The sequence below is a fragment of the Diabrotica undecimpunctata genome, chromosome 1 (genome assembly GCF_040954645.1).
Source record: "Diabrotica undecimpunctata isolate CICGRU chromosome 1, icDiaUnde3, whole genome shotgun sequence".
Lineage (NCBI taxonomy): Eukaryota > Metazoa > Arthropoda > Insecta > Coleoptera > Chrysomelidae > Diabrotica > Diabrotica undecimpunctata.
The window spans coordinates 46,272,384-46,289,526 of NC_092803.1; positions in this window are offsets into that span (position 1 = coordinate 46,272,384).

Sequence of the window (17,143 nt, forward strand, 5' to 3'; positions counted from 1 at the left end):
CCAAGTAATACCCAAATCTACACTTATAGATGACACTAGAAAATCCTACTCACGAAGGGATGGGTAAAAACTAGTGAACTACACACTGGGTAAGAGAGCAAATCCAGTCAAAAATCCTGATATTCCTGGTTGGGAGTTGAGGCATAGCGCCCGCTACTTTATACCTTTACAAAAAACCCACTACAAAATAATTCTAAAAATGAGCCTTGGACTACGGACGGTAAAATCGAAGACGACGTAGCAAACAAACAAGAACTTTAAATATAAACATACCGAATATCCAAGGGTTTAAAACTGAATCAGACGAAAGCAAAAGTAAAACAAATATAACCAGATATCACAGGTCTTATTAAAACAAAGAAAAACGGCCAAAGCAGCGAAGACGTGGGAGGATTTATACATATTTATATCGGAGTACAGAAAGACCAGAGACAGTAAGCAAGATCCATCAATATTGGTAAAAAGACAAAAGAAACTCTAAAAAGCTACGAGCAAATTATTGAGAGAATTCTTAGAGTATCTATTATGTGGAAAAAGCATGACCTCGAGATCGCTGGAATATATACGCCATCACAAATGCATCATAAACTCCTAAAATAAACGTTACCAGAACTTCTGCGCCGTACAACCCAAAACTTTATATTATTGTTTTATAAATTCTTCTTTTATTTTCATATATTATTTTACTGCTCCACATAGTCCATCTAACTGTCTACTGGCTGATCTAACTTAGACAATTTTGGAATGCAAATTAAAATTAAAAAAACAAATCAAAAACTAAGGTTATGGAAATTAACTATTGTTGACAATGTTGCCAGAAAATTGGTCTATTGCATAATGGATACAAATAAATCAGAAAGACTAAACTGGTATGGACACCTGCAAAGAATGCCTGAAAATAGATGGTCATAAAGATAAAAAATCTACTTACTAGAAGAAAGCGTAGTAGACCAAAACGGTTATAGAGAAAAGATGTCGAAGACCGCCAAATATTTAATGACCACCAGAAATTTACAAACACAAGTTTTGACAGAAAACGCTAAAAATTGGGACATCAGAAACATATTATATATACAAAACTCTTCTGTGAACGCACATTAATACAATAATGATAGAAAAGAATTTGGCGTCTCCCACATTCATTTTTAAGATACACAACAAATTTACAGCTAACTTGTAAAAATTTGGTTCATGTACAATTTTTATATTGTTAATTAGTTTAATGTAGCAACTCGCTACGACACCATATCTCCAAAACTATTTACTGCCGCACTTAAAGACATCTTTAAATCACTAAATTGCGAAACGAAGGGACTATCGATAAACGGAAAGTATTTAAACCATCTAAGATATGCAGATGACGTAGCTGGAAAGAACTGAAGACGATGATCGATGAGCTTCATTCGGAATCCATAAAAAAAAGACTGAAAATGAATCTGAGTAAAACTAAGCTAATGTCAAATAAAGATGATCAACCGACGATAACCATCCAAGGAACAAAAGTGGAACATGTAGAAGAATACATATATCTGGGTCAGAATATCAAGGTAAACAAAGAAAACCAAACTACCGAAATAAGCAGACGAGTAAGAATGGGATGGGCCGCATTTGGAAAACTCTCATACATACTGAAAGACAAAAAGATACCCCAAAACCTTCGAACCAAAGTGTTCGATTCTTGTATCCTTCCCGTTCTCACTTACGGAGCTCAAACCTGGACATTCACAAAAAAGAACATGGACAAGATTCGAAAAACTCAGCGAGCCATGGAACGACAGATGCTTGGTATCTCACTAATAGATCGGCAAACGAACGAAGCAATCCGGAACAAAACAAAAATAAAGGACGCCGCGAAACAAGCAGCTAAATTAAAATGGAAATGGGCTGGACACAACGAACGTCTCGAAGATGGTAGATGGAACAAAGAAGTCGGAAGCTGGCGACCGTACGATGCGAAGAGGCCAAGAGGAAGACCTCAAATGCGCTGGAGCGACGATATCAAAAGAGTCGCAGGACCAATGTGGAAACGCCTAGCATACAACAGGGATGAATGGCGAGAAATGGGAGAGGCCTTTATTCGACAATTCGGATAGAAAAAGGGCTAAAAAAAAAAGCAACTCGTGGAGAAAGAGAAATCCTATAATATCTCTTATATTTAGTAACCGGGAGTAAACGGATAAGAAACTGTTTTTAGAATAGGTAGTCGTAGAAAAAAATGTTTGTTGTTTGAGCGATTACACCTTAAAGCAGTCTATATCTTTTTGTCTGAATTAAACCGATATCGCTTTAGCGACTGTTTCAATGGAGCGAGTGATATTTGTGAGATTTTTGGGAGGTTTCTTCGAGTATATAAGTTACTGTTTCTACCATGCAGAAGTATGGCTGTACTGCGTTACTTTGCCCCAAGAATTATCATAAAAAATGATCTCTAAGCATATTAGTATGCCGAGCGGTCCAATTGGCAGTTGGCGCCAATTGGCCCCTGGAGTTGATGGTAAAATGGGCTACCGGCCATGATGTTGTGGGAAATCAGACACGCTATGGAAACTCTAAGTCTGGAATATATATATTTATATATATTGGATGTAGTGGAAAAAGAGACAAAAGTTGTGCCCCACTGTAGGTATATCTATTTATCTATCTAAAACTTACTACAAGGACAAAGGATATTTTATATCCAAGAATGGCAATGATGTTTACTTCTCTGGTAATGATAACCAATCTCGGAATGGCTTGGCAGTGATAGTAAATAATGTGATCGAATTGTGGTCTGACTGAATTCTAGTCCAGTTAATCTTAATACAAACATATGCCATAACAAGTGAAGCATACGATAAAAAGATCAAAAGATTTTACAGCACGTTGAAACAGACGCATAAGAAGCTTCTCAATAGAGTAATCACAGCAGTCGTTGGCGATTTTAACGCTAAACTTGGTGTAACTACAAATTATTACTTGCGAGAGACCTTCGGATTATATGGACTTGGCCAAAGATATAACAGAAGAGAACGCTTGCTACACTTCTGTAAGGACATTAACCTGTTTGTTACTAATATAGGCTTTCAACATCCCCAAGATGACTATATAGTTAGATATCACCACGAAATAGATATAAAAATCAGATAGGTTTTATCTTGGTAAAAACTCATTGGAGGAGGGGTGTTGTTAAGGACATACCTCAACTAAGTGGCATTCAAGATACAACAATCCATAAAAAAAGCACCTATGCAGAAGCTATCCGATCTCAAACAATCATTAAATCCGGAAGAGTCCTTAAACATAAACAAAAGCATCATCCATATTGCATAATGCCGCAAAAATATGAAGAGTGATTTAGAAGAAAGAAGGAAACGATAGATAACAGATAGATAACTGAGACCATAGACATGTTTTAAAAAATAAAGAAGATTACGTTCCCTTACAGCAAACCACTTTTATATCAAAGATGATAACTAAACTCTACTCAGAGTTCTAAAAAAGATATTTTACACAGAGATAAATAATATTGTTGAGTAATGATGCAATAAGTATGAGGCAAAAAAGGCATAAAGCTGCTGGTACAGATAACATACCTATTGAAATAATTTGAATCCTAGATGACGTTGGAGTGGACATAATACATCAAATCTGTCAAAAAGTTTGGGAGATAGGAAAATGATCTGAAGAGTGGATAAAATCACTATATATCCCCATACATAAAAATGGATCGAAAGATTTATGTAGCAACTATCACATGATTGCTCTAATTACGCACTAAAGTAATATTCTTTTACACATAATTTTAGAGAGGATAAAGCCCTTTTTTCTTTCTAAAATTGCGGAGTAACAAGCAGGTTTCATATTCAGTTAAAATAAATAGGAAACTAACCAAAAGTTTTTAGGTTAATCAGTTTGCTTAATAAGCCCAAATTCTATTTCAACATATATGGTGACTGGATATTGAGGAAAGCTAGTGAGGACTAAAGCAATGGCATTTCTATCGGTGGAAAGAAGATTTGCAACTTAAAATAAGCAGATAATACAACCATCCCGGCTAGTTCCAAAGTTGAACTGATTCATTTGCTACAAGTGATTGAAAAAGTTAGCTTAACGAGGGATTATCAACAGAGATAAAACGATAATTATGATAATTAACAGAGCTGACAACAATCAAAATAATCTAATTATTATAAACAATATCGCTGTTGTAGATCAATTTGTGTCTCTGGGCTCTTTAATAAGTAAAAAAATTTGGAAAAGCCATCAAATCACTATCGTTACAAAAATGTGACCAGTAAGAAGTCTAGTTTTTCCAGTTTTCACTTATACATTGGAATGCTGAAACCATATAAAGAAAGATAAAAGATTGTATATCTATTTGAAATATACTACTTAAGATAAATGTTAAGAATACCATGGGTGGGCTGAAGAACAAATGAATCTACACTTAACGACCTAAACATAAAGAAAAGACTAAGAACACAAATATCAGAACAAATAATAGCCTATGTTGGACAGGTGCTTTGAAGAAATGGTCTTGAAAAATTTACCATCTAGGGAAAAGTAGAAGGCAAAAGAAGTCGAGGTTAATCACTCACACAATACACGGACGCTCTATTGTCAGAATGTGCTGGAATGGCAGAAGATAGAAAACGTGGATGAACATTGGAAAAATCAGCTAAAAATTACTGCTAAAATCAGATTTAATATTATTCAGAACCAACAGACCTTCTCAATAAAAATTACGATCGGATTTATTTTTCTGACCAATTTTTTTTGCTTAAGAGCTTCTGGATCTTTCCACTACATAATAAGATGTTTGCATTCTGATTCATAATTATAACAACAAGACTGATCACTGAAGATAGTTGATAATGCATCTAGTATTGCAATGATAAGGCCGAGCGTAAATTATCCTGTTCGACAGTAACAAGTTAACGTCATATTTAATAGTATAATACCTTCAAAAGTCATTTTACTTTTATACGTTAAGGTCGTGGCATACTATCATGCACGTTGCGTTTCCAGCCCGTAGCGTTTACTTTCCGAAAAATATAATTTAAATGGTTTTAAATATGAACAATTCACACTCTCTGGAATGTATCGTATCATACCTTACGTTTTCGTTCAGTATATTTGAAAACAATATTTTACGAATGCCGACTTGCTAGACTGGAAACGCTACCTGCCGGAAACTATACTTGCATGATAATCTGCCGCGACCTTTACTTTTACACATAAATACGTAAGTAAATTAAAATAAGTGTTAAAAGACTGGAAATAAATTAAAATAAACCTTACAGTAAAAACAAGTGCATGCCCAAAATCGACCAAACTAGCTGGTTGATAATCCTCAGCTACCAAAAACTAAATAGTAGCAGCAATCATATTATTTCTGAGCACATTTTTGATTACCAATGTCATTTTCTTTACACTTCATTATGAATGCCTAAAAATAAAACAAATGTAAATATTTTTGTCATAGCGTATCTAGAACAACTTCGTCCTAAGGTACCATCTAGTTGCATCTCCTCAATCTAGGTTGATAATGACTGGTTGTAATTTTTTTTCTCCATTAATAATTCTTAAAAGTCCAATCTTATGAATTCTTTAATATCACATTTGTTGTCTACTGTCTATTTTAAGTTTGTAATTTCTAAGTTTACGATCGTAATTCATGCGCCATAATACGCCATAATACCCCTATTTCTATTGTGGGTCAATAAAATTTTCTACATGCAACCTAAATACCCACATCTTGAAGCTCTCTAAATGCCTTAACAAGCTGATTGTAACGACCAAACTTTCGTATCACAAAACAATACTCTATAAGTACATATTAACTTAACCATATGGTACCGTATGGTAAAATACTACAAAAATTGTTTAATTTGGGAATCGGTGACAAAACTACTGATACCATAATCAAACAAGATTGAATTAAACAATGCTAGTAATAAATCGTTACTTTATATGACATCGAGAATATGATTCGTTCTCAGTAGAGATCACCCTGTAACAAATATAAACAAGAAGAATGGAGGTGATGATTTCGTGTTGATTTATGCACATTTACTGGAGCAGCTGGTGGTGGAGGTGTCATTTCTGGGGATAAATAAAAGCAAATTTAAATGATGAGGATCTAGGAGTAAAGTACTAAAATCTTCGAAAACCGATGGTAGTTTCCGACTGAGTACCTGCATCACGGTAAAAGTCACTAAATCAGTAAAGTGATACGCGTTAAACTTTCAAATTATCAGTAAGAGAATCTTGTTCTTTTTGGTAATACAAATTAAAAAACAGTTATAGGGCATCCGGTCTTCAAGATAATAATAGAGATAGTACAGGTTTTCATCATTCAACTAAAAAAATTATTAAAAATAATAAAAAAAATAAATTAATAGCAAATATGTAGAGACATACAACAACAAATGGCAAATAAAAACTAAAATGGCAAAAATAAATTTCACGGGATTCTACGTAAATTAAGACCCCAAAAAGGGTTCCCTTTTATTTACTTATCTTCAACATTCTTTAAGATAAAATAGAATAGTACTACTAAATTGGGAAAAATCTTTACAATGTGTATACCACTAAATAACATTGATAGTTAGATATATATCGAAATTCGCGGATGATCAGATTATCTTGGCGCAGTGAAATATGTATATGTTGTAAAGTATAAGGCGGAAACTAAGACAGAGATTCCAAAAAAATAGGACATGGCACTTGACTATGCAATTAAAAAAAAAAAAAAAAAAAAAAAAAAAAAACCTGTTCGTGTAATTATTTACTGTTTGTAGGATTCCTACATAATTATAGTCACAATGGTGAAATCTGTTGATGAAATATTCTAATAGCAGCGCATGTGTTTTTACCTATGTGACAGTCACTTTTGTGCTGGACAGTACGTTGTATCAGCCATTGGCTTGTCTTTCCAATATAGCAACCTTCGCAGCCTAAACACTACCTGAAAGATAGTTATTCTCTACCTTGGACCGACGCCGACGACAAGCTGTATACATTAAATGGAAGTAAATTGTTTTCTACTTTGGACTTGAAGTCTGGATGCTGGCAGTTAGAAATGTACCCAGCAGATAAAGAGAAGACAGCCTTCACTTCAGAATTTGGATTGTGACAATCCAACGTTATACCATTTAAACTCTGCAATGTTCTTGCGATTTAAAAAGGTTATGGAAAATGTGTTGCGAGGGTTATCTTGGAAAACGTGCCCGGTGTATTTATACGACATAATCGTCTTATGTTACCAATGATCACCTTCATAGTAAAGACACTCATTGAAAAATCTAAAAAATACAACAAATCTCTTGTCCTTACTTTTATAGATTTTCATAAAGCATTCGACACGATCCAAATAGACCCTATAAAAGCAATGAATGACAGCAGGACTGACCATAGGTATAGTGAACTTATTTACAATATTTACAAAAATGCCACTATGACTGTTAAGATACGTACTACTGTAAGGAGGAGTAAAAATAGACTGCGAAAAGCTTAATCACATCTGTTTTGCAGATGACATTGTCCTTATTATAGATAATTTAGGAGAAGCCACATATATGTTGAATAAATTGGACTTTGCATGTTCAAAGGTGGGCCTCAGAATGAAGTTGACCAAAACCAAGTTTATGACAAGTATGGTCCCCAATAATCATTTAACTATTCAAGACAAAGTGGTAGAACTGATGAAGAAATATACATATACAAGTATTTGGGTCATGAAATAAAAATCATCAGGGATAACCAAATATGCAAATATCCAAAGATACATTAACACAACCTCAGGAAAAATTTGGCCCTAAACATGGAAAAGAACAAAAAATTAGTAAAGAGACGAAACAAAAAATGAAAGATCGTAGAATTCTGACTCACAGTCAAGGAAATGTTGACTCACAAGATATAAACAGCATCAATAAAGAAATCTCTAAAGCCATCAGACGGGATATTAGAAAATACAACAACGAGAAAATTATAAAAACTATAGAAGACAACAAAAGCATGAAAGCATTGAGGAGAAAAATGGAAAATGGCAAAAAAGAAATCTTCCAACTTAAAGACAAAAATGGAAATATTATCTCAGATAGACCAAGCATATTAGATATAGTGGAAAGTTTCTATAAAACATTATATAAAAGTCAAGTTATTCCATAGCTCATCGAACAACCATTACAAAAGGTACATAATGTAGGATCGAAGGATATACCAGATATATTACGAGAGGAAATTCAACATGCCCTCAAAAATATGAAAAATAATAGAGCTCCGGGGGAAGATGGTGTAGTCATTGATATAATTAAACTAGGAGGTCCACTTTTGATGTCCCGAATCCAAACACTTTTTAATCTATGTCTGCATAGTGAAAACATTCCAAGTAAATGGAAGAATTCGATTACAATCCTCCTCCACAAAAAAGGGGATAAATCAGATCTCGAAAACTATAGACCAATTAGTTTGCTTAACCACCTATACAAGCTCTTTACTCGAATACTGACAAACAGATAAGAAGCAAAACTCGATTTCTATCAATCAGAAGAACAGGCAGGATTTCGAGCGGGACACGGAACAAACGACCATTTGCAATGCCTTAAAACTCTAGTTGAAAAGTCTATCGAATATAACAGACCCCTTGCTCTTATCTTTGTCGACTTCCACAAAGCATTTGACACAGTCGAAACAGTTGTTATCTTAAAAGCACTATCAGAATGCAGAATAGATCACAGGTATGCAAATATTATTCGAAATTTATACGAAAATGCGACAACAACCGTTAACCTCCATTGCATGACTGAGAAGATAAAAATTGGCAGAGGGGTGCGGCAGGGAGACACCTTGTCGCCAAAACTATTTATAACAGTTATGGAGTACGCATTTAAACGGCTAGAGTGGGAATCAAAGGGTATTAGCATCGATGGAAAGATATTCAATCATCTCAAGATATGTCGATGATATTGTTCTCATAACAGACAACTTAGGAGAAGCCAGAGTTATGCTACAACAACTAAAGCAAGTAACACAGAAAGTCGGTTTAAAAATAAACTATGGAAAAACAAAAATGATGACCAATCTCGTCCCCAATGAGCTAATAGAAGTCGAAAAGTCGCCCATAGAACTTGTGGAAAAATATGTGTATTTGGGTCACGAAATAAGGTTAACGCGAGATAACCAAACATGCGAGCTACTCAGAAGAATAAGTCTGGGTTGGGCTGCATTCCGAAAAATGAGAGACGTATTTAAAACAAATATACCGATCCATTTAAAAAGAAAAGCTTTTAACCAATGCGTTCTACCAGTCCTCACATACGGAGCAGAAGCCTTAACTCTCACAAAAACATCAGCCGAAAAATTGAGAAGGACACAACGAAAGATATAGAGATCAATGCTTGGAATAAGCTTAAGAAATAGAATAAGAAACAAGAAACAAGTTCGTAGACGAACCGGAGTGGAAGATATTATCGAACATATTACAAGGCAAAAATGAAGATGGACAGGACATGTTGCAACAATGAAAGACGACAGTTGGACAAAAAAATTGCTTGAGTGGAGACCACGGGCTGACAAGCGAAGCCGAGGAAGACCCCCAACGCGATGGACCGACGACCTCAAAAGAATCATGACCAATTGGATAGCAGAGGCGCAGAACAGAAGCAGATGGAAAAGTCTAGAGGAGGCCTATGTTTAACAATGGACAACTCAGGGCTGATTGATGATGATGATGAACCAAATATGAGAAATTAGAAGACGAATTACTTTATCGTGGGCAGCCTTTGGAAAACTGCAAGACACACTTAGGGCCAACATACCAATTAGCCTTAAAAGAAAAGTATTTGACCAATGCGTATTATCGGTCATGACCTATGGGGTGACAACTATGACTCTAACCAAGACTATGGCTTCGAAATTGAGTGGCACAGAGACGAATGGAACGGTTTATACTCGGAGTGACGTTGCGGGACCGAATAAAAAACGAAAATCTGCGAAGAAAAAAGAGTATTGCTGATGTTGTGGAACACATAAAGGAACTGAAATGGAACTGGGCAGCCCATGTAGCGAGAATTATGACTCACGACAGACGAGAAAAATTACAAATTGAAAGCCAAGAGCAGACAAACGTAGTAGAGGAAGACCACCTACACGTTGGGCTGACGACATCATTGGATGTCACCAAAAATTGGCAACAAAGAACACAAAATCGTAAAGAATGGATAAGTTTAAAGGAGGCCTATCTCCAGCAGTGGACGTGATAAATAAAGGCTGTGTGATGATGATGATAAATTGTCTTAGCGAGACTTTTAATGACCATCTGAATAATGTGGAAGATGTTTTTTATCGACTTCAATCTGCCCGACTGATATTAAACGCTGAAACAAGAAGTTTCAGCTATTCCAGAGTAAAGTCAATTATCTAGGTTATATAGTCAGCAAAGAAGAATTGACCGTGGATACGGCAAAAAATCGATTCAAACATCAAGTCAGAAGTGCTTCTTGGGCTATATACTTACTATAGGAGGTTCCTTAAGAAGTTTAAAGATATTGCTTGGCCATTAATGCTGCTTATAAAGAAAGCAACTACCTTTGACACTTTAAAGAAGCATTAAATCATAGTACCAATATTAGGGTATTTACTACCAGAAGGAGAGCGTATCTTGGATACAGATGCAAGTGATGTGGCGATTGAAGTGGTGCTATCTCAGATACAAGGACAGAAACGATTCCTTGGATATTTTAGTAAAGTTCTTTCAAAACGTGAGTGAAATTATTGCGTCACAACACGTGAACTTCTGGCAATAGTGTGAAATCAGTAGAACACGTCTATCAATATCTCTGTGGAAGAAAGTTTTTAATCCAAACCGACCATGCCCTTAAGTGGTTAATGAAGTTTAAGATTCCAGAAGCTCAGATAACTATATTTATTAAATAACTCCAAAAATACGGTTTCTAAATTGAACATCCGGCCGAAGTTAGTCACAGGAACGCTGATTTTCTCTCTACAAGACTGGACCTACCAAAGTAATTTACTGCAATAAAATAGAACCCAAAGAGGCGACAGTACTAGGAATAACGGTGCTTAACAACGAGTAGACCCCTACTAGGATCAGAGAACAACAAGAGACAAATCCAATTTTTAAAAAAATTCGAAAATGAAATGAAGAAAACCTTCAACCGTCTTGGCAAGAAATATCAAACTTATGCTCAATAGTTAAAACGTATTGAGCACAGTGGGACTCCTAAGGAATACGGCCTGAGCCTCAACTTCAAGAAGACAAAGTGGATGCTGATAAACAGGAAGCAACAGCCTGCTCGACAGTTACGGATAAGTAACATACTAATTGACTATGTAGAATCTTATGTGTACCTTGGCACCAACGTAAATGCAAAATGGGAACAGGCCACAGAAATTAAGGCGAGAATAGAACGAGCTAGAGCAGCATTTAGCAATATGAAAAAGCTCCTCATAAGCAGGGATTGGTCTCTTCCCCTAAAACTACGTCTAGTTAAATGCTACATTTTTCCGATCTTACTGTATGGTGTGGAGGCCTGGACGCTGACGGAGACGCTCACGAGAAAACTAGAAGCATTCGAAATGTGGGTGTACCGAAGCATTCTTCGTATATCCTGGACCGAACATGTCACCAACATAGAGGTAATTCAAAGAATCGAAAAGGAGAAAGATATCGTGAATACAATTAAACAAAGAAAGCTTGAATATCTAGGCCACATATTGAGACACGATAGGTACCGTCTACTGCAATTGATTGTCCAGGGAAAAATAGACAGTAAGCGAGGGCCAGGCAGGAGAAGATACTCGTGGCTCCAAAATCTGAGGAAGTGGTTCGGGCTCACATTGATCGAACTATTCAGAAGCGCCGCAAACAAGATCAGAATTGCCATGCTAATAGCCAACGTTCTCAACGGACAGGGCACTTAAAGAAGAAGAAGAAGAAGGGACTCCTGTACCAAAGAAGACGGTTTGATCAAAGATGTACGGGAAAATTATGGCTTTGAGAAGAAAACACAGTTGGTGATTTCAAAGAGCAAAGTAGCCGAAGTACTTCGTTAACTACACGACAATCTATTAGAAGAGCATTTCGGTGTAAAGAGAACCCTTTCGAGAATTCAGGAACGGATTTATTATGTATGTCTTACTGTATAAGTGGGTCGAGATCTACGCAAATCTAGACCACATGGCCACCACTATTGCCGATGTGTTAATCAAAGTGTACATCAGTCGATTTGGGTTTCTTTTTGAGATCCATAATAAACAACGAAGGAACTTCGAGAACGATCTATTGCAGATAATCTGCGATAGACTAGACATCTAATCTAACTACAGTCTATCACCTGCAATTGGGTGGAATGGTAGAGCGAATTAATAACACAGTTGGCAAGTGTTTGACAAAAATGCTATCCAATCACTAGCGAGATTGGGACCAACACCTTCTGTTTTTGCAATGGCCTACAGATCAGCTGTTAATAAATCAACGAGCCAAATTCCAGCAGAAGTCCTATTTGGTCGCGGGATTAACCTTGTAATCTAGAGTTTGGATGTCAACCTATAGAAGATGTAGATAGTGAAGATCGTGTGAATGAATTACGAAGAAGAATAGACGATATATACGTGTTGATTCGTTCCCATTTTCAGATTTCTAAAGACCTAATGAAGAAACAGTACGGTACCAAAACCGAAATGGGATGTTTTAAGAAGAATGATAAAGTCTGGTTCCATAATCGGAAGAACCCAAAACATTGTTCTTTCAAGTTGTAGCAATTCTGAGAAGTACCGTACTTAATTAAGGAAAATATTGGTGGCGTTATCTACCGAATAAGCAAGATTCCAAAAGAAAAACCGATGATAGTACACCATAACCGGATGACGCCATTCGAAGCAGTACACGACTGCTCTACCAAGACTAGACGTAGATGAAGAAGTGAAAGTAAACCAAGTCCAAGAAGTATCTGACCCCACGTTAAAGGAACTCATGGGGGCATGTGGAGATACCAGTAAAGCAAGAGATGGTGTTAAAATTTCAATTCTAACTACCAGCTCCCAAAACAGCTTTGAAACTCCAAGATGCACCACGTTGTCTTATCTGTCTGATAAGAAAAGACACTGCCAATGAGCAACTTACCTACCAAGATATATATGGACTATTACTTTAATTGAGAAAGCACGTGCTGGATTCCAACGTGCAAACGTTAGCCATGGCAAGCTACAATGCCACCAATTGAATTGAAGGGTTTTCCGAAATATGGTAGAGGAAATCTTTAACGACACCGAAGTCTAGGTACTAGTCTTTTGAAATTTATATGATTACCGGTGTGGAGAGAAAGGCGTCCGTTGCCACTTTTATATAACTGGGAGTTGTAAGAGAGGGTTCAGTTATCGATACCAGCATCAAGTTCCAGTATCGACAAAGTTTCAAGAAAAACCATTTTATTGCAGAGAGTTACTCGATAATATAAATTTGTAAAGTTAAGTAATTAAATGTTATAAATTAATTGTGTTTTTGGTGTTAGTGTTAAGAGACTGTAAATAAATTATAATAGCATTACAATATTTAAACACATAATATAAATACATAAAAATATCAGAATTTGATATCAACCCGATGATACAACACCACCCTCAGAATTTTTATCTCAAAACATTGCTATTCACCTACAAGAGGGAGGTCAAGTAAGTCGCTTGTCAAATTGTCAAAGCAAAAGCGCCAATTAATAAATAACTATAGGTTAAATAACTCTTACTTTATATTAAGATTTTTTTAAAGCGATTTCCAGGGTAGAAACTTAAAGGTCAAAAACAGACGTAAAACGTAAATTTTATTACAATAAATTGCAGTTTAATCCCATATAAATACAATTTTATTTTCAACATGATACAAGAAAATAATTTTAGAACCTGTATAAACATGTTTACGTCAATATATTATGTTGCCTACTACCTAATTCTAAAATCCAGTCATATTGAGTTGATTTGTTGACGAGCATAGTAGATACTACGATATGGTTATTAATACAGTAATACTAACTACAATAATATTAATACCTATTGAAACATAAACAGCAAAAAATGTATGCAATAGCTGTTGCAAAAAAGTGACAGTAAAGATATCTGTGAAAACAGTAAGAATCTCAATCTTTTTAGTAAAGACATGTGTAAAAATAATTTGGTTACGTAGTGGACAGTTACATTGTAAATAGAAAACAAAGGTGGCATTGTAAAACTAAAAAATTAAAACATAAAATAAATGTGTGGAAAAATATATCTAACAAAAGAGGAAGACATTTGCTAGCGAATTAAAAAACTGGCAATAACCTACGGATAATTTCACAAACATAGGGATGGAAAAGGTATCTTTAGAATATACGTATAAGGACTGAATACGAGCACCTACGAAGAAATGTCATGACGATGTTAAAAAACCTGAAAGCAAATGAATTCTAATATAAGAAATAGAGCGAGCTTATGTTCAAAAATGATTTAAGAATCGCATAATGGATAGACATATAAGTAGGTCGATAAAACAGTATAATTTAATACAAAGTTAATTTTAACGATAAATTTCTATTTAGCTAAGTATGTTTTATTTAATAATACGCTTTTCTACGGATATACCAGGTAACTGTATGGAGCTGGTCCCACAAAAAACTTCAAAGAAGTGTTCCGGAAGAGGCTGATTAATTTCCGAAGATCTCTTATATATTAACAGCATCGACCGATCAGCATAATATATTATCTCTAAAAAACTTAGGCAAACAAAAAGCTACACCCCATAATTTGCGAGAACTAAGAGCAAACACCAATAGTCCGTCCTTGTTTATACGAAATTGTTCAAAAATACATTTTACCTCTTCCAATAGGGCTCCGGCCGTGTTTAGTTTTATTTTCGATAATGAAGCCATCAAATTGTGGGCGGAGAGCTATGATTACTTTCCCAGGGGCTATATCTGATAGTAGAAGTATAAAGCAAATAATGTACAGGATGTGTGAAAACTTAACACAAGATCTTTTGGCTTTTTTATGCCGATCCGCCAGACTACCAGACATAATACAATTAACACATGAAATATAAGAAAACATGAAGAACGAAAGATAAATTAACTTTATGATAAATATTTATATAATGGAGATTCTAGTATGATATATGCTGAAAAAAAACGCCTTTAAATTGCAGAGCATAACGAATTGCTCACGAATGAATAATTTAGTATACTTAGCATACAGCATTGTTCAAATGAATATGACATTTCATTTCATCTTTTTTCAGTTTTATTCTTTTTTAACAGTTGGCAATACAGTTGGTAATTTAGTGGTGTCACATACTTCGCAACAAACATTCTGTATTTTTGCACAAATCAAGGATTTAAATGAATACCGTAGACTTAAGAATTTTAAACAAAATTTTAAAGGGAATATAAAAGGAACACTGAGATTATTACAGTGAACACTAAAGGAAGATATAAAAGAAAGAGAAAACGGAGAGGAAGAGAACAATAATCAGACGATATAAGTTATGTACCTGCAACCATTAATGCACGGAAACCTCAAAAATTTTTGATGAATAGAAAATTTAACTAATTTACTAGAACTAACGAGCCTTCTTCCTCTTTATCTTCCTCAGATTTTCCCTTTTCAGGGGTCGCTGTTATTTATTTTTGGTCGAGACTCATTTCTGTCCATCGGGTCTTCTTCACCTATACCTTTTTTGCTCAAGTCTGCGCGAGCATACAGTCTTTCCATACAGTCCTTACATCTTCTACTCGGTTTTCCTCATACATTCTTTACATATATATCCTTCCATCAATTTCTAATAACTATTCTTCGACCTACGTAGTTTTCTATGTCTGACATGACCAAACCATTGCAGTCTTTGTTCTTGAATCTTTTTTGAGACTGTAGTCATCGTGGCTGTTGTATATCTTTCCTTTTAGCCCAATTTTTCGATCACAAAGTACTCCACTCATTCGCTTCAAGTTGAATCAACCAGCCTTTATCCTGTGGGTAATTTCTTCATCTAGTGTCCGATTTTATGTAATGTAGGGGCCAAGGTTTTTAAATTCTCCTACTTTTTTTAGTTTTACTCCAAGAAATTCTGTCCTCAACAGTTTCTCTAACTTCTTCTCCTCCTATCTTGACTCTCCTCCCCTCTACTCTACTTTTCTCTACTAACACGATATTATGAGTAAAGAGCATTGACCAAGGAGTCCCCTCCCTTATTTTTCCTGTCAATACATCCATATCAAGATTAAACAAGAAGGAACTCAATTAAGAGCCTTGATGCAAACTAACGGTCACTGGAAAACTTTAGGTCAATCCGACAAAAGTCCTTACTTTGGTGTACACTCCCTCATCTAATCCTTCACGAGCCTAACGTGCTTCTCAGGAACCCATTTCTCTCTCATACATCTCCATAGCTCTTGTCTAGGAAATGTGTCGTATGCCTTTTTAAAATCTATAAATACTAAACGTCACTCCCTTTTCTTCTTTTTGTATTTCTTTACCAACTGTCTCAAAGCAAACAAGGCATCCATTGTACTCCTCCCTGGCATAAACGCAAACTGTTCTTCTCCTATCGATGTCTTTCGCCTTAACCTTTGCTTTACGGTTTTATTACAATTTTTTATTATTTGCAACATTAACTTTATCCCTCTACAGTTCTTATATAGTTCCTGAATGTTTCCTTTATTTTTATACAATGATACCATCACATTCTCGCTCCGTGTATTGGGCATTTTTTTTTCCTCATATATCCTACTCATCATTTGCCACAAAATCTCAATCCCGTCCTCTCCTAAAGACTTTGAAACCTCCACAGGTATTCCCTTGGGGCCTACTGCTTTGCCATTCTTCATGCTATTTAACGACTCGACAACCTCATATTTGAGATCCCGCATCGTCTGTCTCTCCTCTGCTGTTCTTCATTTAGCAACTTTCTAAAGTACTCATACCATATTTGCTTTATTTTAACATCGGTTTTTAAAATTATTTTATCCGCACTCTTAGTCTGCCGTTCATGGGTCAAGTCCTTTGATGATTTGTCCCTTGCTTAAACAATGCTGTATAAAAAATTAATTAAAATGTGTCTAGTTTCACTCAACCTTCTACATGTGTCTAGTTTCTATTTTCCAGGTACCAAATGTTG